We start from the raw sequence: 8,059 nt of genomic DNA, 5'->3' as shown, positions 1-8,059 counted from the left end.
AGAAGGTTTAGAATACTATGGAAAAGGCAGAGAATCTACACGATATGTGCAGGCAAACCAGGTAGCTTCTATCAGCAAGAACATACGGTAGTTGGTAGCTGAGGCTGGTTTTCTGAATGCACTAAACTGAACCACCTAACAGTAACACATAAATATCACTGGGAAAAAGACTTCGTCTTTATTTTGTTTCATGGGTATTAAGAAATTCCCATCCAATCCTGGTGTTTTTATGTTTATATATATATATATATATATATATATATATATACACACATATATATGTATATATAGGGCTGCAAATTTAACAGGGTTAAACTCACAGGGGTAAGAGAGGACAAACTTTTGGAAGGATTCTGACACCCTCCTCTTTCCACACAGCCATGCCAGAAAGTCAGTTTCTTTTAGATTTGTATAATTGAATGAGTGATGAGGAATTTCTCACCAATATAAAACTGAATTATTTGTTTCTTAAAATGGAGTTCTACACTGTTTTTGGAGACAGGGTGTCCAGGCTGTCAGCTGGGGTCAATCAGTACATCCTGGGACACCAATGCGAGGAGGTGGCTCAGAGAGTTTGGACAGCCACATGCCATCCCAAAAGGTCTGAATTTGGGAAGGTGCCATCAGGGTCAGCATATGGGTTATTTTGTAGAGACTACAAAATAACCAGGCTTTATAATTTTTGTATTTTTGAGCCATGCGCAATGTTTCATGCAGCCTGGGAGCCAGCACAGGGTGTCCCCTCATCCTCCCTCGACAGGGCTCAGAGGTGTCAGAGCCACAGGGACAGGGAGGGCATGAGCTGGGCTGCATCTCTGTGCTGGGGCATCACCAAGTCCAGAGGTCCAGCCCTGTCTCCCGGCTGTGCAGCTCTGTGTGCAAACCAAGGGAGAAAAAGTGCTTTTTGGTGCTTTTTCTCAGTGCCTTTTGAGGCTGTCCTCTCTCTGATGCTGCCCATGAAGACATGCTTGGAGGGTCGAAGACCAGCAGCAGCAAACCTTGGGCAATCTGGATGCTTAAAGATGTTGGTGCAAGCAAGGGATGGAAGGATAAAGCCAAAGGGAAAAAAAAAAAAAAAAAAAAAAAAAAACAGAAGCAAGAGAGAAATCCTGGGGGAAATTTAAAAAAGAGGAACTTGTCCACAGGGTGTCACTCTTGACCCACGTTTGGGCCGATGGCAGCCTTGTCTGTGGCAGCGGGAAGTGGGGAATTTCGGGTCCCAAGCAGCCTCCCAAAGAGCAGCTGCCCCAGGAGTCCATGGTGGCCACACGGTCCCTCCTGCTGTCACATCCCAACGTTGCAGCACAGCAGCTGCGGCCCTTGGCCAGCCTGACCGCTCCAGCTCTTCCAGGAGCTCTTTTGGGATTGAGTTGAATATGAAATTACTGTAACATTTTATACTCCCAGTCTGTCTTGAGGACATTGCCACTGCTCTGGCCTTCCCTTTGGGAAATCTGCTGTTCCTGGGCGCTATCTTGTGGAAGCTGCCACAATAGCTTGGATGGTATGGGGAGCGCTGCCCTGGCCGAAGTAGGGGCGTATAGTCCTGAGCGTTCCATAGCCCCTACTCATCAGACGGGTGCTCTACCCTGGGCTCCCAGCACTGGGGTGCTGGGCAGTGCATACGTTGACCTCCCCCTATAGCTGCTGGGGAACACGCGGTCCCTGCGGGCGCCGGCCGGGCGGCTGCTGGGGTCAGCAGTGCAGCAGCCAAGGTACGGGCAGCAACTTTCACGAAGCATCAGCAAAGCATGAATTATTGCGTGTCCTCCTGGCAAGCTTCCTGCAGCAGAGGACACACCAGCAAGAATGCTATCTTCTTTTCCAGGGCTGGCTGGGACAGGATTTGTGTGTAGTCCATACAGCACATAATTCATCACGCTATCATTTACATAGCATGAGCTCAGCACTGCAGCACTCTCTGACATTTTGAAATATTCTGCTGGGTGCTCAGCAGCGCGCTGGGAGGACAGCATGACAAACATCCCCAAAGGCATCCCGTCCCCTCGCAGGACGTGACCCTTGCTTGCAGGAGGTGCTCCACAACGCTTTGCATCCATCAATCTTACCTGGCTGCAAATCCCTGATTCCAGAAGCAACTTTTGCCCCAGGACAGCATAGCTGCACTCTGTATAATGTGAAACACTTCATGATTTTCTTCCAGGCCATCATCCTTAATGTGGATATCCCGAGCTTTATGGAAACACCTGCAATATGTAAACGCGAACATATAAATCTCAGTAATGTGGAAAACCAGCTTCATGAGGTCGTACAAAAAATGCAGCCATGTGACTGCAAAGCTTCATTTACAAGTATCTAAATATAGATCATAGTAAGCAGTAGACCCAGACTTTAATTTTAAAAGCGAGGACATAGGGGAGAGTGCAGAGTCAGCACTTCTTAAATAAGTTCTTCTCATACTAATTCACTTAGAGCAGCCTCTTCCTTTGACACAGCGAATTTGCATCACAGCATCCCCATCACAGAGGCATAAAGGTTTTTATGAGGGCCGGAAATCGCCTCCCTTCAGCCATGGCTGCAAAGTGCTGCACCACGGCTGACCTCTGCGCGCGGACAAGGACGAGCCACCGCCTGCACCGTGGTAGCGGAGCAGCCTTTACTCCCCTGCAGGCTTTTATTTTCCTCTGGGGAGAAGTTCAGCAGTGCAAAATACCACGTATGCTCTTAGAGACCCACTGTAGGAAACCCTGCGCGAGGGGAGCGCTGTTTTTTGTCCTGTGTTTCACCTACATCCAACTGCATCTCCACTGCTTTGGATGCCTACAGTCCTTAATACTCCAAATACCAATCGGATGCCGTTGACTTGATTGCAGCTAGATATCATATCAATGTTTTTTCCAAACGTTGTTCTACCCTCACAGTTTCCATAGAAATACAGTGAAAGGGGGGCATTTTAAATTTAGGAGAAGTCAGCCATCCCTCGGAAATCTGCAAACACAGCACAAGATAGCAGGCAAGAGCCCCACCTCACACACCCCAGGAAAACCACAGAGTGATTCTACACGGATCGGAATGTCCATGTAGAAATGTTGGCTTTGCACAGGGAATGAGCTCCCATTAGGCAGCGAGGAACCCACATCATCTGGTTGAAGCAGATACTAGAAGGGAGGAACCTTGGCCTTGACACAGCCAAAACTCCAGATGCCCCAAATTCACTTTGCTTTAGGACTGTAGGAACTTCCTCATAAGCTGGGAGGACTGTGCCTGACTCGCAGTTAACACCTGGATGCACCTGCAAAGAGGAGACGCTTGAGCTGAGGCTTGTTGGACTTGGGCAGCATCTGCCCACTGGAGTTCAGCAGGTCAGTGTATTCCAGTGCAACCCATACCAATCAGACTACTCCATTTTGATTGTCCTCATCAGATTTTTCCAGTAGCCAACCTGAAATTTTCCTGTGGAAAATAGAAGTCTATGCAGACACTTCATTTTTCTTTGATATAAATAAAGCCCCCGATCCGCTCTAGTCATAGCATGCACAGTTTAGAAGAGTCAGCCTGTGACCGAAAAGAACAGGCATTTTGTATTTAGAGTCTCTAAATAAAGTACTACTGTACTTATAGGGGCTTCCTGTGCTCATCAGTACTTCCCTGCTGTGCATCTAGAGCAGTTTTGACACAGCATTTGGCAAAGATCCCTACAGGACAACCAGCAACGCTCCAGCCACGCAGGCGCAGGGCAGGCAAGGGCTGAAGAGCACCTCAGAAGGGAAGAGATGAGAAGTGAGCAAGAGATGGACAGAGTGACCAAGGGCAAAAGGCAGCGAGGGTCAAAGCAAAGCTCCTTCCAACCAAGCAAAACCACTCAATGCTTTTCCACCTCCCACAACACCAGCAAGAGAAGAAACTGCACCTACTTGACGCTCTGAAGGAGAACTTCTTCCAGCCACCCAGCACACAGTGGCGACAAGTTAATTATACACATAGCCAACAATAACCTGGTAACTGTAACAAAAGTAACTACGTAATTATACTTTACTACTGCTTTCACTCTACTCACTCTGTAATTACAAAGGAGTTGGTAGGGAAAAACAACCCATTGGTTTTGCCATGAGCAATTAATTCAGGTTACCAACATGATGGTTACACGGGGCCAACAATAACACTGGCACCCAACTGTGTTATTCATCTATTGGTTGTGGCTCCCCAATAATGAATGCTCTGCCTTACATTACACGTCCACAACCATGAGAAACAAATTGCATCAAAAACCCAACTGTGCTACTGAAAAGAAAATCCAAGGAGCAGATCCCCATTGTGCATTATAACTCCATTTCCTTGAATTTTGCTTTCTTGGCAAGAGTGCAGAGCTAACTCTCCTCTGGCCCTGCAGGACAGGTGTGCAAATTGGTACCTCTGCCACCCACAGACCTCACAGACAGACCCATTTCCCCATCCCTTACAACTCGTTTTGTTATTCCTGCCTCTCTCCAGCCGCCATCTGAATCCAGACCTGCAAAGATCTGGGAAACCAGGTGAGTTGGAGGATGAATGCAAGCAGACCGTACACCAAACGTCTGCCTGGAGACTCTCAACTGGCCTTTCGAAGAAATCAAGATCCCCCTTAATACGAATTTTGCTAACATCTTTTAAACAGCAGAATTTCATCCCTGGTACATCCACCTTACAGAACAGACACCAACCTCTCAGTGTCTTATTTTCATCACACTGTATCACACCACTGTCCCAGATGGTTATTGACAGGTTTGGTGCCCCATCTAAACCCCTCTTTATCATTTTTGTGGCAATTAAACCCAAGGAACTGTCTTCCTGGCAGACTTCTGGACCTCTTTTTTTTAAATAGGGCTAATTGTCTGTCTTGGTGATCTCTTGCATCAAAGTAGCATTTTTGACCCACTCATCTCTGCTCCACATAAAAAACAAATGCTGAAAATGGTTATTTTATGGCTCATTTACCTCTTTGTCTGAAGGATCAAAAAGACAGGTAAAAGCTCCTTTGCATTCACATTGGTTCCTCTATTGCATATTAAAACCACTGTCAGAAAAGCATATTTAACTTTGTGTTATTTTCTCAAGCTAGGGAAAAAAATAGTTACAATAGATCCCTGAAATCTGAGACACTTTTAAAAGAGTGTTAGGAATGACAGCAGGAGGATCAGCCCTTCCCGTTATTTCCTGCGCCGGTCTGTGTGGGAATTCACGCCTCCTCTCACCTAGGCAATCACCAAAGCAAGAAAAGCAGCGGAGGGGCCAGAGCAAAGTGGCAGGTGAATACGGGAGCCCCTGTGCCAGCAGCAGTCCCCAACAGCCTCGCTTGGCAGTGGTCGAGGAACAGAAATCAATCCGTAGGCTCGGAGCAGAGGAAACACTAATTTCTGTGGGAGGTTTCCTTTCCGCCGCGCGCGAGGCAGCGGGAATCAGAACAAGAGTTTGCATTGTGTCTTCTGCCCGCATCCGAGCCCCCAGCTGCAGGCTGCTTCCCGCATCTTCCCTAGGAGATGCTAAAGGTTGTTGGTGCAGGAGCGTTACCAAAAGCGAGTGCTGCACGAGGGGAGAGCAGCCGTGGGAGCCTGCACGGGGCCCGTGCGCCGCGTCCCCAGCTGCCCCGTGAGCCACACGGTGACACCTCAGCAAACCTTGGAAGCCTGCTGGGGATCAGAGCTGCTTCTCATTTATGGAAACCATCTGAGAGAGTCTGGGACTAGTTTATGTGAGTGAAGAAAAAAGACTGGAGAAAAGAAAGAATTGATATTTTTCCTTCAATGTGAAGGAGATATCTTTTTTTTTTTTTTCCCCCCCCCCCTCCAATTTCAATGTGTGGACAGTGAATAAATAAGAGAGGTGCTTACCCTATGCAGTCTATTAAAGGACAGCTAAAAGCCACAATGAAACAGAACTAGAAAATTGCCGCACCAGCATCAACCTAAGCTACAGGACAGTAATACAAGTGAAACCTAAGCCAACTCTACAGGAAACTTCTTGGCCCTTATAAACAAAACAGGTCATTAGTTGAAATTAGACACTTCAGACATTTAGGTTTCCTACCATTAGAGATGCTAACTGCAGCCTGCAGGGATTCCTCCACATCAATGTGTTTCACATACCACCTTGATGCCAATGTAGGAAGGCTCCATGCTCTGGCCTCTCTGTGCTAGCTTAATGGCAGCTGTGTCAATGGTCTCAAAAGCACATTAAAAAGGCTTGTGCAATTCAATTTTTGACCATTTCAAGTCTGAAAAGAATGAAAGGGATCTTCAAATAGCCAAGTAACACTTCCTGCTACAACCTCAGGAGCTTGCAGCCATGGTGGCTCCATGACCTGGGCCATGTTGCACAGGTGCCCCAAGCAGCAGACCTCATCCACCCCAAAAACATCCCTCAACCATTGGAGCGCACCAAAGCCATGCTGCTCCATTTCCAGCTAGTCAGAGTTATGGATTTAATAACATAACTTACCATATTTAATCCTTCAACATCAAATCTCTTCCCAATTTTCAGCATCCTCATGTATTTCTTTTTCTCTCCCCATCACACATTTATCACATGCTCTACACAACAGGAGATTTAAAGCGTCCCTGCAACATTTTACTTATTCTGTGACTTGATAATAAAAAGAGCATTGAATAGAAAGGCTAGAGTTCAATTTCTGGGCTCTACTGCCATTTGCAAACTGCACTTTCCCCCAGCTCTTTGCTTAGAAATACAGCCACCCGTTCAGCTTTATGTGAGCTCTGGAGCAATAAAAGTGCACTTTGCCAGAGGAATTTTAAATCTTAGTGCACCAATGCAGAGGTCTTTAAAAAAATATTCTAAAACATAATTAAGGGTTGAAGTGAAACTTCTGGGTTTTACAAACTGGGTTTTGAAAATTCTCTATCTCTGTTGCTTTCACAAGCAAAGATGATTTTCACTTAATTTCATCAAATATAAAACTTGGTGAATGAGAATTAAAAGCAAGGGTTGTTATTTGAAAAGATGTCCTGGTACAACACGGAGGGCAGAGGGCGGGCGTCCCTGGAGCGCTCCCATGTCCTGCTGCTCCCGGTTTGTCACTTCTCTGCTAAGCACCAATTTTCTCCTGGCTTTCTTTGTGTGCCGTAGCGCTTTGGATAGAGGTTCCCTGGAGAAGAGCCCATTTCTCTGCAGTGCAAAGCACCTCCGAGGCCTGGCTGCACCTGGATTTCTAGGAGCTAAATTAAGCAATTACAAATTGTTACTCTTGTTTGTGGCAATTTCATGCAGAAGTTCTGCTTTTCTTCAAAGCTAAAGGTCACTGATTAATTCAAAATTTATATCTGCTTAGAATGAGGGGCTGGGGAAATAACACAGAGGCAGCGGGCCCAGTTCTGCTCTCAGTTGCACCTTGTCAAATTGATATAACTCCATGTTCACAAAGCCTCATCCTCCTACCTTTTTTCTGGCATTTTCTCAGGGCTGTCACAGGGGCTGCTGCTCCAAGAACAGCTTTCTATGGCCCTTAGTGGTGGTACAGTTTAGGACAGTCCGTGAGTTGCAGTCTGCAGAGCTCTGCTAGTGCTGAGATCAAAAAATAGACCTACTGGACCTACTATAAGTTGCTGCAGAATTAGTCCTGACTAGAACTTGATCAGCAGAACTTATCAAAGTGCTTTGTAGGAAGAGACAGAACTGGATAATATTCTACCTCACCTGCAAGTGGACAGTGAACTTCTCAAACTCCACCTAAAACAAACAAACAAAAAAAAAACACAGGAAAAGTTCAAAAAACTATGCCTGAAATTTAAAATAAGAGTATGCTGTGTGGTGGAAATGTAACCTCCAAAAACTATAGCTCAGATGGATTGATATTACACTGGAGAGGGAGACACTTGGCCACAATGAACTGCCCACTAACACCTCCACTTTATTTCCTGCCATATCTGACACTTGAAAGGACTTCAGATAGCTCTGAATTCTAACAGACGTACCAGATGATGTGCTGATTTAATCACTTTGGATAGAAGTGTTGCATGCACAACTACCTGCAAGAGACAGTGTATTCTAGCAGCACACAGATTTTACAATTCATTATGGTCATTGCTGTGTTTTTATTATTAAAATG

Source organism: Tinamus guttatus, unplaced genomic scaffold, assembly GCF_059628265.1.
Source record: "Tinamus guttatus ecotype Peru unplaced genomic scaffold, ASM5962826v1 Tinamus_guttatus_pri_ptg000153l, whole genome shotgun sequence".
Taxonomy (NCBI): domain Eukaryota; kingdom Metazoa; phylum Chordata; class Aves; order Tinamiformes; family Tinamidae; genus Tinamus; species Tinamus guttatus.
Note: the sequence above shows the minus strand (reverse complement) of the source record.